Raw genomic sequence first — 18,259 nt, forward strand, 5'->3', positions numbered from 1 at the left:
ACCTGACTGCGGATGACAGGTTAACTGGTCTGTAGTTTAACATTCTCCAAATTCATTCTTTCTTAAACTGTTGGATAATATTTATAACCTTTTCCTTATCCAGATTGGCTAAATGCCTTTCGGGAATGTGTTGGAAAATAAAGTGAAAATCCGCGATGCAATCAACATGTCTATTGCTGCTTCCTCTGCAATTCTTGTATGAAGTACATCTAGTCTGTCAGATTTATAAATACGTAATTCAGCTTTCTTTTCAAAGATGACCCCAACACTGATAAGAATGGTCTTAGATGTTACTTACACAAGTCCCATGGTCACTTGGTATTTCTGGAAGAATTTCTGGACATTCTTCCATGAAGATAGACACGAAGAAACTTTTCTTTTCCCTGCGATTTCTCTGTTCTCTGCAATAAATTATCCGGAACGCGCACCAACTATTCCTCATTTGACCTTGTTTTTATTTTTTTTCATACATATTTAGATGCCTTTTAGCAGTCTTTATGTTTTTCTTTCATTTGCACGCTTTTTCTCTTTCTGATTTTCTTCTCAGTTTCTTGGTCATCCTTTGCTGGGTCCTACATCTCTCTGAATCCACTGGCTTACTGCAACACTTTGCATTTTTCTAAGCTGCCTCCTTTCATCTAATAGGTAGATGAAGGTGGGGTTGAAAGTGATAGTCGGAGAGGATGGTGGACCAGATTGATAGGAAGGACTATGGACATATAGGAACATTCAAAAGGGCGGTGCTGACTTGGAAAGTTGGAGTGGGATAAGGTGGGATTAGGGGAAATGGGGAAATCCACTATTATCCCATGTGGTTGGAGGATCCCAAGGCAGATGAGGAGGCTTTCTTCCTCCAGGCTTCTGGTGGTTCTTGTTTGGTGATGGAGCAGTTCTGGGACCCTCATGTCCTTGGAAGAGTGGGAAGGGCAGTTAAAGTGCTCAGTCACAAGGCGATGGAGTTGTTCAATGTGGATGTCCCAGAGATGTTCTCTGAAATGATCCACAGGTTGACCTCCTGCCTTGCCAATGTAGAGAAGACGACATTGGGTTTAATGGATGCAGCAGATGAGGTGTACTGTCTCCCTTCATCACCGAACTCTTTCAACCCCACCTTCATCTACCGACAGCAATCCCAGCTACATTCCCCCTGCCTCACCCGGTTCTCATTCATCCTTCAGCCCCATTTGGCCGATAAGCTTAATTCCTCATGAAGGGCTTATGCCTGAAACATCGATTTATCTACTCTTACTATGCTGTCTGACTGTGCTTTTCCAGCACCACATTCTTCAACTCTGATCTCCAGCATCTGTAGTCCCTACTTTCTCATCACACCTTCATGGCTTGCATGACTCAGATTTATAACGGTTAATTCAAATAAAACAAAAACTATCATGTACTCAAACAGCATAAACGAAAACCAATACATTGTGGTCACTGTTCCCAAAAGGTCCTCTACAGCAAAAGTTTCAATTAGCTCTTCTGATCATTCAACACCAATTCCTAAATAACCTGATCTCGAGCTCAGTGCTCGACATAATGTTCATGTTAACCATCTCACACGTGGTCATGAGATCCATTTTCCCAGCATTAGCATTCAATTGGGTTAACACAGTTTAGATATAATTTAAACAGTACATTATTACTGCAGTACACACAAATGTGAATATCTCATTTCCTGTTTTATAACATGTCCAGCATTTGTATTGCAGCTTTCACTTTGATATATAACTCCCATCAATGTTTGCTCCTCCTTGCTGTTTTTGCACTCCACCTTACTATATTCTGTGGAATCTGAGCGACATGGGCTCTGGGGAGATTAATGGTAGAGATCATCTCGCCACACCATTTATAATGTTCTCAAACTTTAATTTCTCCAGATCTCCCGTGACGCTGATGGAGTAGAGAAGGACAATGATTTTCTAACAATGCTCTGTATTCCCCCAGAGAGCTGAGACAGCTCTAACCTGGGTGGGAACCTTACTGCAGGCTGGTAAAGTGTTGCTGCTGCTGTACAGGGTCTTAGTGAGATCACATCTAGAGTAGTGTGCACAGATTTAGTCTCTTCAATGAAGAAATGATGTTGTTATATTGGAAGCCACTCAGAGATAGCTCCTGCAATGAAGGTGCTAGCTTATAATGAAAGGATAATCAGGTTGACCATTGGAGTTTACATAAATTAAAGAGTGTCCTATTTCAACATAGATGACAGAAGGAGACAACAAGTGAAGCGAATTACACAGATAATGGAGGAATCTATTCCGTTCTCCAGCCTGTTAAACAGGAACAACAGGAGGATATTCAGGCCTTCGACCCTGTTACACCAAAACAGGACGAGGCTATTCAGCTCCTGGAGCCTGATATACATTTACTGAAGTAGGCCAATCAGCCACTCGAGTCTATAACACTGACTCAGAGTAGGCCATGCTGCACCAGTATCCTGTTAAACAGCAACAGGATCAGTCCATTCAGCCTCCTCATGTCTGCAACATAGGAACTGGAAGAGGTTACACAGTGACTGAAGATTGTTACACTGGGATAACAGGAGACCATTCAGACCCACCGAGCCTATTGCAAGGGAATTGGATAAAGATAAAAACTATCTGAGACTTCTTTCATGAGAAAGGAAGAGGTAATTTAGACACGTGTCTGTTGTATGGGAACAAGAGAAGACCAATTACTCCCTCGCTCCCATCTCCGGTGTAAATGAGGAGAGCGTTCAGTGTTTCCACCTGTTATGGAGAAGTATGAGAAGACCCATCAGCCCCTCAAAATGTTACACAGCAACAGGAAGATTCCATAATCTCCCAATCCTCTAACACATCAACAGGAGGAGGTCATTCTGTCCTTGGAGGTGACAACATGGGAACACCAGAAAGACATCAGCCCATCGAGTTTGTACCCCAGCAGGATGGTGAATCCATTCAGCCACACATGCCTCTGACACAGCAATTGGAGAGGATCTCTTTAAACCTTTTGGCCATTAAACAGGAATTCAAAGAAAACGTGAAGGTTTTCGAAAGGGAAGTATTTATAACAAATGTATGCATTAGGGAGTAAGATGTAACGATAAAACTATTGTGACTTAAGACAATTATTAGAATCCATTGTTGAGGACATTTGAAAAGATAAATCACAAGCCATCGGCGTCAACATGGTTTTACAAAGGATAAAATCAGGTTTGAAGTGTTTCCTTGAGTTACTTAAAGATGTGACAAACAAGGTGGACAGTGGGAATCCTGAAGATGGAATATATCTGGTCTTCGTGAAGGCATTGGATATGTCACTTCTCCAAAGAGTAAGTGTTAACATCAGACGACATGGGTTTAGGAGTAATTTATTAGCTCGGATGGAGGATTGGTTAACCAACAAAATGCAGTCAGATGGAATAAATGTCTCATTTTCATTTGGAAAATGCAATTTGTGCGGTGCCATTGATTCCAGTACTCATGCCTCAACCATTTCAATGCATGGTATTACTGTACTCGGTTGACGGGATAGAAAATGCGATACCACATTTTCAGATGACACTAACATCGGTGAGAAATTACTTCGGAATGATTCTGCAAGAGGTTTTAAGGCCATATGGATAGGTTGGGTGAATGGGCCAACATTTGGCAAGGAAAATTAAAGCGAATAAGTATGGGGCTATTCAAGTTGGCCAGTATAATAGAAAGATAAATTATTATCTAAATGGAGAGAAAGTTCAAAGTGCTGAGGTTCAGAGGGATCTGGGTGTCTGCTTGCATATCACAGAAAACCTGCCTGTGGGTACTGCAAGTAATGAGAAACGCAAGCATAATTTCAGTGTTTATTTATAAAAGGATAGAGTAGAAAGGTAGGGAGTGTTGCTATAGCTACGCAAGGCGTTAGTGAGGCTGCAACTGGAGTACAGTTTGGGTGTCCTGCAGAATGAGGCATTTCCATTGGAGACAATTCAGAAGAGCTTCATTAGATTGATTCCATATTTGAAGTGTTTGTCTTATGAAGGGAAATTGAGCAGTTTAAGCCTATACTTTCGAGTTTACAAAAATGAAAGGAGAGCTCATTGAGTCTGTAAAATATTAAAAGTAATTGAAAGTGTCGATGTGGAGTGGATTTTTTTCACGTGGCACAATCTACAACAAGTGACTAGAGTTTTAGGATGGAGAGATGGCAGGAAAGTGGAACAGAGGCCCTGTTGTCATCAGCCTCATCGAGGAGTTAGATTCCTCACAGATGCTCCTTGTTCTTATTCGACCCTTCAACTGTGTCGCACAGGAATGGGGAAGGAGAGGGTATCATACAGGAAGCAGGCACTCAGGATAAATCAGTTAGAGAGAACGTAACGGTAGGGTCTCACAGTGACCAGCGCTGGGTTCTCAACTATTTACAGTCTATATTAATGATCAGGAGGATGGAACAGATATACAGGTGCTGACTTTGGTGATGTTGCTGTGGTAAGCAGGAGATTACTTTATCAAGAGAGGGTGGAGAGTCTGCAAATAGATTCAGAGAGGTAAAGAGAATAGATAATAGTTTGGCAGGTGGAATTTAACATGATATAACCTGTCATTCCATTTACAGGAATAATGGAAGGCAGTATGTTACTGAAATGGAGAGGGATTACAGGACTTCATGATACTGTATACTAGGGGGTTCACTCAGACTCGTTCTGACATGGGAGGTTTTGCTCCATCCCTGATCATCTGCTCCTTGGCGCTCCAAATGCCCCCATTGCTCTCCGTACACATGGAATACTTTGATGTGGTTGATTGGAGGTGGGGATGCTGTTTTAAAATGTGCATCAAGGGGACAGCCTTTGTCCAATATATATTAATTTCTTTCTATGTGGAGACCCGCTGACGATGGAAATGGCTGACTGCTTCCGAATGAAGAGGCCCTGACTGCTGCCAGGACAGTGGGTATTCACCAACACGATGTATTATGCATGAGGATGCTGCAATATTAATAGAGGGAGAACTCTCTCAGTTCCTCTACCACTCCCGATTGTCATGGGGACTCTGCAGAGGCCATGTACACCATCGGAAATCCCACTATACTGAATATACACGACAGGTCCCTGCTGTGGGAGAAACAATGTATTTACCTCATCCATCATATATATCTTCCATCACCGAATGGTGACATTGATGTTGAGACAATGGGAGATGATGGATATGTCACCCAGTCCTGCCTGAAAAGTTCTGGATCATTGAATCTGAATGAAACTGTGACCCTAACAGCCCCTGGCAGCACCATCCTCCCCCTGGTGTGAAGCTGCAGGTCGTGTTGAAGGAGGTGATACCGCTCTTGAACCAGCTCTTTGTTCAGTCAGGGTCCCTCAGACTCTGTTCCTGGGTAAAGTGAAGCTTGGGAAGCTGTTCCTGGAAAACCCGGGGTGGATACAGCAAATCCCTTTCCCCAGACACACTCACTCCATGGTTTCCGAGCTTCTCCTCTCTGTAGTCCCTGCTCCATTTGTTGTTCATTTGGGGATCATGTATTGAAGCTTACAACCCTTCTGGGATCCCCAGCAGCTTCTGAATGCTGCAGCTAAAAGCAAAACGCGGAAACCTGATCTGGGAGAGCTGGCCACTGCCCTTCCATTATACCCACCGTTTTAATAAAACCTAAAGACTTTCTCAGTTATTTACATGGACTGTTTTCAGACAGCAGTTCTGCACCTCCGCCTTTAAAACCTCTCTTCAAAAAACCCAAGAGAAAATAATCTTTTTACAGTGATAGTATCCTCACAACTCCATCTTTAATAAAATAATACAGCAATATACAAAGATGATTCATTTTAGACCTCCTAATCTTCCTCTGTTAGCAGACTGAAATGCATATACTTTACATTGACTGTGAGCATAAAAATGTTTACAACTATTTTCGATTTCAGTCATTTTACTCCTGCCACAGAATACTTTAGTCTTTCCTCATCCAAGTCTCCACAACGTGTCAAACCTTCGATTTTCTCGCCATGTCACCTGTATAATTTCAAACTGAATGGCAGCAATAATAAGCTCAATCGAAACAGACTGGTTTAGAATAGATTACCTACATTGTGGAAACAGACCCTTCGGCCCAACAAGTCCACACCACCCCGCCGAAGCGCAACCCACCCATACCCTGACATTTACCCCTTACCTAACTCTATGGGCAATTTAGCATGGCCAATTCACCTGACCTGCACATCTTTGGACTGTGGGAGGAAACCGGAGCACCCGGAGGAAACCCACGCAGACACGGGGAGAACGTGCAAACTCCACACAGTCAGTCGCCTGAGGTGGGAATTGAACCCGGGTCTCTGGCACCGTGCCGCCCACTGGTATTTTTCTCCCTAAACTTCTCCAAAAACTTTAAGGGGTCATGATCAGTGAAAAGGATTTGGCTCATGGATGTTATTCGCAATTTAAATGCTGAAATGTTGCAACACCAACACCAAGCTCAAGGCCTCCTTCCCCATTGTGGAATAAATCTGTTGATGTTTCCACTGGACGCTCCAACCACACGTTACATAACGGAGCCCTTCTCATCTCTCCAATAGCCCTTCTGAATGACATAGTTCCTCATGTCTCAGCATAAAAGGATTACATGCTCCTGTACCTCTTAATGCTCTAACCTCTTTACCTGCTACTCCTGCCCTTTGCCAGTAATCCTTACTTTTACAGGTATGCGTTTTAAGAAAATCATGCACATTCTTCTCAATCTCTCTCAGAAACCAAACATTGATTTCTGAACCCAATCATCATCATCAGCCATTTCATCTTCTAATCCTGCTGTTTTAATTCTCTAATCTTCCAGACGAATTCTCACAACTGCAGGAAGTGAATTGTTGGATTTCTCCAAAATAAGAATCTCTCTAAGAGTGTTATAGGTTTCCTCTGTTTTTAATATCCTTACCCACCTTTCAAAATGACTTTGTTTGATCCTTTCAAAACCCAATGTGCATTTAACCAGGGCCCCTTTTTTAGATTCCTGAAATGTTCTCTGTCGGTTACTGGCACGAGCTCATATGCACTTCAGATGACTTTCTTCACCACCCCATACTGGCCAGATACCTCCTCCGATAGGGATGCAAATACCCACCAGCTTCGTTTGGATCAACTAAATCCACGTGGTCACTGGCCATTGCATTTGTTTAGCCACTTTCTCAAATAAAGTACAAAATACCTCTCCATCCTTGTCATCAAAGTTAGATAATGCCTGGGTGTATTTAAACAGAACCACATCAGGCCATTGGCGACTATCGGGTTGCTCAACCTCACTATTGTCCTCATCCAGCCTACCGTCTTCCTTCATCTCCGCCTTCTATGTCAACTTTCCTCTCTAACTGCTAACTTTTGAAGTTGAAACTCTCTACTTTTCTTCTCTCTTTCTTCTTTATTTCCTTTTCTTTTATTTCTACTTTTCATCATAATTCAAACTATTTCAATTCCTTCTCATGTTCAAAGTATCTCATTTGAAATTGAATTCTAGCCATTTCCAAAGATTCTGGGGGCGTTTCCACCAAATTTAATTGCCGAGCGATAGCTGTAATTATCTCTCATTTTCTCACAAACGTAACCCCAACTCCAGCTTGTCTGCCAATTCCTACAGCTTTGCCTTCATTACCTTTTGTAAAACCCCCAACTGCACTTCTTTCACATCCAGAGAACTCTCAGTGACTGAAAGAATCTTTATTCCCAAAACACTCTTTAAACCAACCGAATTCAACATCTGGAACAAAAGACACTAACATTTACCATACTCGACCTTTGAACCCAATAGTCTCCAGGTGAATACTCTCTAGTGTCTGCATGAGCTTTTTCTGGATGATCTGGTTTCCTCCCACAATCTGAAGATGTGCATGTGAGGTGAATTGGCCATGCTAAATTGTTTGTAGTTTTCAGAGATGTGTGGGTTAGGAGCCTTTGTCGGGGTAAATGTGTAACAATAGGGTAGAGGAATTGGTCCTCGGAGGGTTGGTGTGGACTTGTTGGGTCGAATGGCCTGTTTGCACACTGAAGGGATTGAAATTCTAAACCCAATTTGGTATTATCGATTTAGGACCAGCCAAGAGTCCCTAGTTTGCTATAGACTAACCAGACTGACTCAAACTATTTTAAGAAGATAGCTCGGATGCCAACATTTCCTTATTTTAAAGGTAGATGTGAAGTGGGAGTTCCAGATGTGATGCTACTAGTCAAACCACTCACCATTAATTAAAATTCAATATATTTAAACACTCTAATGAAAATCCATACACAATGAAGAGGAATTTAGAATAACTTAGCTATTGGAAACCTTAACCGAATAATGGATACAGTACATTCGACTGTACTGCCTTTTCAGCCTCTCGAGCCTGTTACAGACGGGCAGGAAGTGTTTATTTAACTTTCAAGTCTGTTACGCATAAATATTAGTTTTAAATTAGTTGTGGGTTAGGAAAGACCTGATGTAAACATTAAAGTTATAACTTTGTAAAAGGCCAATTTTGAAAGTGTTAGGCGAGCCCTGTGAAAGGCTGATTGGAACACCCTACTCACAGGGAAAGGGATGGTTGGAAAATGCAAGGCCATCAAAACTTGGTTTCAGAGAGTCCAGAGCCAACGTGTTCCCATTAGTGAGACGGGCAAGGCTGATGGGTGCAAGGAGTGCTGGATGGTTAGATATATTGATATATATCTAAGGGCAGTAAGTGTATAGTCAACAGGGAATTCGGGCCAGAAAAATGTGGACATGAGATGGCTTTAGAAATAGGGTTAAAGCGGCATTGAAGAAATCCTACACATCCTTTAGTGGCAAAAGATTAACTAGGCAGAGAATAGGGCACCTTAAAAATCAGTAAGGCTACCTATGTGTGGAACCACAGGAGATGGGAGGGGTACGAAACAAGTATTTCTCCTCAGTATTGAGTGTGGACGAGTTTACATGAACGACAGAATGAAGAAATATATAGTGATATCTTGAAAAGTATCTGTATTACAAGGAGATATTAGACATTTTAAAACATATAAAGGTGAACAAATCCTTGGGACCTGATCAGTTATATCCCAGAAGTTTGTGGGAAGCTAGGAAAGAGACTGCTCAGCCTTTTGCTGATATATCTGTCTCATTGATTTCCACAGGTGAGGTGCCAATAGACTGGAGGGCTGCTAACATAGTGTCATTATTTAAGAAAGGAAAGAAAAACCAGGTAACTATCAACTGGTGAGCCTGACGTCAATGGTGACTAAATGGTTGGAGGTTATTTTGAGTGAAAGGAGTTATAAGCATTTGGAAAAACAAGGACTGAAGAGGGCTTTGCACGTTGGAGATCACATCTCACTGACACGGTGGAATTTTTGAGGAAGTGATTAAGATGATTGATGAAGGCAGGACATTGCATGTTTTCTTTATGGAATACAGTAAGAAAACCATAATGTTCTACATGGTAGACTGTTTAGCAAGGTTAGACTGCCTGGAATCCAGGGAGAGATCTTCATTTAGATCCAACATTTTCACGAATATTGGAGACAGGGCGTCACAGTGGACATTTGTTCATTAAACTTGGAGACCTGTGACCAGTGGTGTGCCCCAAAGATCAAGAGTGTTTCCACTGCCTTTTGTTACTTATACAAATCATTTGCAATTGTGTTTGTGAAGAATGGTCAGTAAGTTTGTATATAATAACAAATTTGGTGGTGAAGTCGATGGTGAAGAATGATCTCTCAGAATATCATGGGACATTAATTAGGTGAGCTGAGGAGTGACAGATGGAGTTTATTTTAGATAAATGTGAGGTTTTGCATTTTGGCAAGAAAAATCAGGGCAAGACATATAGGTAGTATCCTGTCGAAAGTTGCCAATCAAGGAGAACTCCGTCGAACTTATAGAATCCCTACAGAGAGGAAACAGGTTATTCGACCCATCGAGGCCACACCGACCCTCTATACAGTATCCTACTGGACAACACCCCACTCGATCCCTCTGTGCCTGCATTTCTCATGGACAATCCACCACGACTACACATCCCTGGGTACTATGCGCAATTTAGGATGACCTTACCTGTATATCATTATACTGTTGGAGGAAAACAGCGCACGGAGGAAACTCACACAGACACGGGGAGAATGTACAAACTCCACACAGTCAGTCATTCAAGGATGGAATTAAATCCAGATCGCTGCCCTGTGAGGCACCTTGTGGTGCGGGTTCACAGTTCCTTGAAAGTGCCGTCACAGGTAGACAGCGCAATGAAGAAGGCACTTTGTGATCTTCCCTTTATTGGTCCGTGCTTTGAGTCTAAATATTAGCATGACATGTTGCATCTGTACCGGACATTGGTTTGGCCACTTTTGTGATATTGCCTTTAGTTCTGGTTTCCCTGCTGTTGGAAAAATGTTGTCAAACTTGAAAGGGTACAGAAGAGATTTAAACGAATGTTGCAGGTGTTGGAGGCTTAACGTTACAGGGAGGGTTTGAATAGGCTGGGGCTATTTTCAATTGTTGAGGCTGAGGGGGGCCTTAACGAAGTTCATAAAACCATGAGGGGCATAGATAAGGTAAACAGTCAATGTCTTTTCCCCAGGATAGGTGAATCCAAAATTAGAAGACAAAGGTTTCAGGTGAGAGGAGAAAGATTTTAAAAGGGACATGAGGGGCAACATTTTCACAAAGAGTGTGTGTATGGATTGAACAGACAATAGAGGTGGTGGGAGCAGGTACAGTTACACCATTCAAAAAGGCATTTGGATGGATACATGCATGGGAAGTATTTAGTGGGAGATGGGCCAACTGCTGGAAACGAGATTAATTTAGGATATTTGGTTGGTGTGGATGAACAGACTGAAGGATCTTTTCCATGATGTACATCTCTGAGAGTCTATTGAATTTTGAGTGTTTAATATGGGATCAGGAGGAGACTATTCAGCTTCTGAATTCTGCCAGTAGACTTGTTTGCTCAATTACTGAGAGTCAAAAACAAAAATACATCATTCAGATTTTGATGGTGTTTTACAGAACCAGGAGAAAGGTTTTTCGTCAAGCAGAGCCGTAAATAATGTGAAGAGGCCATTCAATCCCTTAATTCCATTCCATAGGAGCAGCAGGGGAGCTCAGAGCTATTGGAGCCTGCTAGTCTGGAGCAGGAGGAGGACATGTATTTTCACAAAACTTTGGATTAGGAGGTAGTCACTCAGCTGCTGAAGACTGGAACACAGGAACAGGAGGCAGTCACTCAACTGCTCAAAACTTGGGCACAGGGAAATCTGGAGGCTAGTGAGGCCCGAGGATCCTGTTACGCAGGAACAGGAGGAGGTGACTCACTCCCCACCAGTATGGGACACTAGGAGAGAAGGGGAGTTTGCTTGGAAGAAACAGAAATAGATGAATAAGTTGCATTAGTGGTCCATTCAATCCTGCCCCACCATTCACTAAGACCACGGCTGATCTGATGGTGATTCCCTCATTCGACTTTACGGAGACTGTCCTCTCTGCAGTCTCTTCTCCATTGTTGGTCATGTTGTACACCCAGATGCTGCAACAACGGTTACCATGATTCATCCAGAGGGTCGGGTCTAACTGGATGAGTCTGGATTTGACGGATCCAAAATGAAGGTATTGCCAGATGTTTCGTTCTCTCATATTCACAATACAACTCACATAACCAGCCCATCCATGATATGTTCAGGACGGAGCACTGTGTAGATCCAGCTATCGTACTGTTGAATGTATCCCAGCAATATCCAGAATGGAACTCTGTGCCAAACCAATGCTTGATCTATAATCCTGGGCTAAATGTCCAGTGTGGCGAACTGTGCAGACCGCACTGATTCGTTCTTATATAAACCCAAGCTGTTGCATTGTTCGGTAACACTGTGTTAGATCACGGCCCAGTGTGGGGAAACTTGCAGCCAATGTTGGAAGTGACAGGATGTGATCTACAATCCATTTACATCTCCATATCTCCACTGTGCCGTGACAAGATGTGCCGTGGATGTGAAAATCACTGCGAGGGAGAGATGTAAGTGAAAACAGTTTAAATACCAATAGTACTGACTAAGGCGAGTATCACACCAGTATTTAAAGATGAAATAACTGAGATAATATCCAGTGAGGTTTTGTGAATGGTGCGAAGAAGTTAGAGGAGATGGTAATATTATAGTGGTTGCACTATAAGCCTCCATATCAACAATGGGAATTAGAGGAACAAATATGCAGGGAGACTGGGGAGACTTGCGGAAACATTAGGGTTGTTATAATAGGTGAATTTAATTTTCCTAACATAGACTGGGACTTCCAGATGTTTAAGAACTTAGACGGAACGTAATTTGTTAAGTATGTCCAGGAAAGTTTCCACAAGCTATACAGCGTGTCCTACACAGGAAGGGGCAGACTCGACCTACTATTGGGAAATAGGGCAGGATAGGTGGAGGTGGTAAAGTGGGGAAGCATTTTGGGAAAAGTGACTAGAGTTGTTTTAGTTTTAAAATAGTTATGGGAGGGACAAAATTGTTCCAGGGATTCAAGTTCTAAATTGGGGCAAGACGAATTTTGCTTTAATTTGACAGGGGATTGCAGGAGATGATCGGAGGAGCTTGGTTCGAGGTAAAAAGATCTAGGGCAAGAGAGAGGGCTTTAAAAGTGAGATAGCTCGAGTTCAAGGTTTCTATTTTCCTGTGAGGGTGAAGTTAAAGTGAGGTTGGAAGAGAGAACCCTGGATGACAAGAGATATTGAGGCTCTGACCAGAAAAAAGGAGGCGTGCCTCAGTTTCATGCAGCTCGGATCAAGGGAATCCCTGGAGGTACAAAGAGGATAGAGGAGCTCACTGAAGAAGGTCATCAGCAAGGTGGAAATGGGGTATGAGATAACCTTGGCTGAGAAGATTAGGGTGAATCCAAATTCTATGGAGTAAAGAAAAAGAACAACTAGAGAGAGAATAGGATGTCTTAAAATCCAAAATCGGCATGCATGTGTAAAGATTCAAGAGATTGGTGAAGTCCTCAATTTCCCCTCTGTGTTTACCATGAAGAAAGACATGAAGACCTGTGACCTTTGGGAGGTTAGTTGTCATATCTTGCTGGTGCCCATATTACAGTAGAGGTGATGTTGGACATATTAGAATGCACAAAGTCAGACAAATCTCTTGGTCATGACCAGATATATATAAGAGCACTGCAAGAGGCGAGAGCAAATGTTTAGGGGCCAAGGTTCCAGAAGACTGGGCTGTAGCAAATGTCGTGCCCTTATTCAAGAATGGCTGCATAGAAAAACCTGGGAAATATAGACCCGTAAGCTTCACACCTGTATTTGCTAAACCACTTGAGAAGGTTCTGAGAGATAAGATGTGCATGCATTTGGAAAGACAGAGTTTGACTTGGAGCAGTCAGCATGGCTTCGTGCGTGGCGGAACATGCCTTATAAATTTTGTTAGAGATTTTTGAGGAAGTGACCAGTAAGGTTGACGAGGGCATGGTGGTGGACATATTCTATATGGATTTTATTAAGGCCTTTGATAAGGTCCACATAGTTGGCCACTCGAGAATGTTAGATCGCATGGAATCCAAGGTGAACTGGCAAATTGGCGACACAATTGGCTTGACATTAGGGAACAAATGACTATGGTGGAGGTATGCGTGTCGGACTGGAGACCTGTGACTAGTGGAGTGCTTCAGGGGTCGGTGCTGGCCCCATTGCTGTTATCTGTATCAATGATTTGGATGAGAGTGCACAACGCAAGGTTAGTAAGTTTACAGATGATACTAAAATAGGAGCCATCGTTTACAGTGAGGAACGTTCAAACGTTATCAGAAATTGCAGCAGTACGTTGATCAGCTGGGGAAGTGGGCTGAGAAATAGCAAATGGAGTTTAATATAGATAAGTGTGATGTCTTGCGTTTTGGAAAGTCAAATCCAGGTAGGAATTTAATGATGAATGAGAGGGTCTTAAGGAGTGTAGTGGAGCAAAAGGACGTTGGAGATCAGGTGCACGGTTGCCCTTCATCAGGAAATTGAGTATCGAAGTTGGGACGTTATGTTGCAGTTGTACAGGATGTGGGTAAGGCTGCAGTTGGAGTATTGTGTTCAGTTTTGTTCACCTTGCTCTAGAAAGGAGATTATTGAACTAGAAAGAATGTAAAACAAATTTACAAAGATGTTTCCTGGGCTAAAGAGTCTGAGTTATAGGGAGAATTTGGACAGGTTAGAACTTATTTCTTTACAGCGTAAGAAACTGAGAGGGTTCTTATGGACGTGTACATCTTATCGAATCATGAGAGGCGTGCATGGGGTGAATACTTCAAAATCTTTTTGCAAGGTTCGGGAATCGAATACGAGCGAACATCCGTTAATGTTGGGAAAGGAAAAAAAATAAAAATGAACCTGAGGGTCAACTTTTTTACACAGAGCGTGGTACGCATATGGACTGAGCTGCCAGTGGAAGTGTTTGAGGTGGGTACAATAACAACATTGTAAAGGCAATTGGACAAATACACAGATAGGAAATGATGAGATGGATACAGAGCAAGGGCAGGGAAATGGCAGATTGGCAGATAAGGGCAATTACACCATGGTGGATATAGTGGATGGACGAGTACAGAGGGGGACCATTCTCTTCCCAGAGGGAGCCACATCACCAGACCCACCGAACATGGTCTGAGCTCACCACCCAGCTCAGTGCAGTATCTGCGGTCTGAAGAAATGCCCAGCAATACAGGACAAGCATCAATAACATTCCCCGCTCTGTCAGGATAAGTATCACTGTCGTCTCTCTGCGCCCTCACACTCACTGTATATCTGTTATGGAACCGATCCCTGAACAAGGCTCATGATCCCCCACTCTCACTACCACATGCAGCATCTTCACTCTCTCTCTATCTCTATCTTTCGCCTTCCACCCCCCCCCCCCCCCCACCCAACACACACACACACACACACACACAGTTATAGAATATTCTGGAGAATGCCAATTCTGGAATGTCCCAGATAATGTTCCAAATAATTCCCAGTTTCTGGAAAATGGCAGTGTCCCAGTGTGGAACACATAAGAGGAAGGAGTAGAGATGTACGCTTTTAAATTCACTCACAATTCAAACAATGCTGAAGCCATTCAGCTCTTCAAACGTGCTCTGGCACTTAATAAGGTCCCCGCTGATCTGATGGTTTTCTCAACTACATGTTACAGGAACTTTCACTCATTCAACACCTGGGTTCCTGTCACTGACCAGATTGCACTCAGGCACCTTTACTCCGGACTTTTTCAAGCGCCTGTTTGAGGGCATTTCCCACAATATATTCCACCATCTTTATACTTTCATACAATGGTCAGCATGCATTACACAGACCAAACAAAAATCTACACTTATTTTATGTTATGGATATCCAATCACACTTAGTAATTCTGGTTATTTCACTTGACTCACCTTAACGATATTTAACCAAAGACATCTTCTAAACACATCTTGTTATAAAATGCAATTGCAAACAGAGAACGGTTTTACCCTCAGGTGTTATCTTAACTGTTATCTGAACTGTACCACTTTCCTTGTTATGAATGTTTCTCTTACCCTTTGTCTGTGACTGTTTCTGTCTGCAACAGTTACACTGTCTCCCAGTCAGTTGCTTGGACGGCACGTTTGTGATGCAGAGGGAGGCCAACAGCGCAGGTTCCGTTCCTCACACTAACAGAGGTTACCATGAAGGGGACGCTCTCTCAACCTCACCCCATCACCCCAGGTGTGGTGACCCTCAATATAAACCACCATAAGTGGTCTCTCTAATGACAGTTTTTGGGATTCTATTCCATCAATGTTAGCATTTCTATTTAAAAATATGTATTTTTATTGAAAAAGAGATTTTTAATATTATAATAAACCAATAACAAGATTACTCAAATAACTGAACAAAAATACATCCAATTGCATGTATATACAAAACAAGTTAAAAACACTACATAGACAAAAGAAAAACAAAAATAAACAATAAATAATGAATAAATATTACAGCTCAGCATAACAAAACGATAGCTTTCGTTCATCAACAAGCATTAACTGATACACATTTTTATGTTCATACTTCTTCCTCTCTGGGTGTTGATTCATTAGACAATATCGTCATGGCAATATCAAAGCCCTTCTGAGAGTGGCAGATAAGCCTGTATTGCGGTAATCTAAAAAGGGCTGTCATGTCTTATGTAAATCTCTGTTTTTTGGTGTACCATACTGGTGCATGAAGAGCTTCCAACGATCCAACAGACCCGGGGGGTTTCAGACATTTAACAAAACCGTAGAACAAAAAATAAGGATTTTTTTCCCATGTGCATCTGTGTAAAGTACCCTGGACAGGCCAAAGAAAAGAGAAACCAGCTCCACCTCCAATTAAGTCCCCAAGACCCACTCTATCACACCTACCACAGTGCTCCAACTTACCTGAAGCCTGCAGCAGGACCACATGCAATGAGTAAGAGTGCCTGTAGTCATTCTGCATTTAGTACATGCTGAAGATATTCCCACTTTGAATTTTGAGAGACAATCTGGGGTCAGATAGATCCTATGAAGAATTTTCAACTGCATGGAATGGGTCCTATTACAGATCAAAATCCTTCGAGCATTTTCACAAATATCCTCCCATGTCTCCGAAGTGTTCTGAACCCCCACTTTCTCTCGCAGACATCAAAAAGCTGCACAGTCTCGTCTGAGGGGACACTCTCCAACTAATGATAAGGGGTACTGACAGAGAGTGTATTCTAAGCAATAGGCATCCTCTTCTCTCTATCGGAACTGTAAGAGTCTGTTAAAAGCGTTTTTAAAAAATCAAATCTCTGCTCTGGAAAATAACACAAGAGGTCTCTACTAGATAGTCCATACGTACAAATTATTTGATCAAATGATATCATTGTCTACCTCTCAAATAACACATGTTGGCTCAGTGGTGAGCATTGCTGCCTCACAGTACCAGGGTCGGGGCTTTGGTTCCAGCCTTGGGTGACTGGCTGTGTGGAGTTAACATATTCTCGCTGTGTCTGTGTGGGTTTCCTCCCACAGTCCAAAGATGTGCAGGTTAGATGAATTGACGATTGATAAATCACCGATAGTGTTCAGGGATGTGTAGGTTTGGGCATTAGTCAGGGTAAATATAGGATGGTCGGGGAATGGGTCTGGGTGGGTTACTCTTCAGAGGGTCGAAGTGGTCTTGCAGGGCCCAAGGGCTTGTATCCACACTAATTCTACTACTAATTCTAAATCACTCAAGCAAGGCATATCCCTGGCTGCCCACAGTTTATACCTGGAATCCATTATCCCCGGATGACAACCCGGTATACCAATTATAGGAGTAAGAAACATGGTTTTGGCTGTATTGCCCTCAATCTGACGCATTGTCATTCACGCTTTAACAGTATTGACAATTATTGGGTTATGGCAATACTCCATAAATGTTGTCAATCTGTCTGAGACCAACAGACTAATAAGGGTTCACTTTGTCTGAGAGGCTTCAATATCTAGCCCTATTGACGCCGACTCCTCAGCAGCCCAGACACTAACATAGGATAATAAAGAGCTTAATTGATAGATTTTATCTGGGAGATCTACTCCCCACAATCTGTGGGGTAGTTGCAATTTGGTTAGCTTGATAAAGAGTCGTTTATGGTGCCAAATAAAAGAGCTAAACCAGCCATAAAGTCTCCTAAATGTCTGCCTAGGAAACATCAAAGGAAGCATTCACATGGGGTATAGTAAATGAGGAAGGACATTCATTTTAAGAACAGCTAGCCGACCTCGCCAGGATGTTGGAAGTGCCTCCCATCTTTGATGGTCTTGTTTAATTTTGTCAAACAAATGGACATAGTTCACGTTAAGTAAATGATCAAAGACGAATGTAATGAATATACCGAAATAGGAAAACCCTCCCCCACCACAGCGACCCCCCCCCCCCCCCACCCCCGCCATGACCATTTAAAAGGATTTGCACTCAACATCAGGTATTTCCCCAATACCTCCCATAGTCATGGCCTCCAACTTTGTAAAGTGAATCTTAAAGCCCGAAAAGGCCACAATCGAATTATTGCATTGCATCACGTGAGCTGCCAAAATTGCGGGATTTGACAAAAACATAAGACCATCTGCATACAACATAATCTTATGTGAATTCTATCCCAACTCTGGGGCAGGTATGTTGGGGTAATATTTCCAATTGTGCAGGAAGCCACCGAATCTAAGATTGTGGCAGGGATGGGGAAGAGATCAACCCTCATGTACCATTTCTGCAGGTTATAGCAGAAAATAAACCCCGACTTGTGAAGCAGATGTGCCTCCAGACTTC

This window comes from Chiloscyllium punctatum, chromosome 4 (assembly GCF_047496795.1).
Source record: "Chiloscyllium punctatum isolate Juve2018m chromosome 4, sChiPun1.3, whole genome shotgun sequence".
In the NCBI taxonomy this organism is placed as follows: domain Eukaryota; kingdom Metazoa; phylum Chordata; class Chondrichthyes; order Orectolobiformes; family Hemiscylliidae; genus Chiloscyllium; species Chiloscyllium punctatum.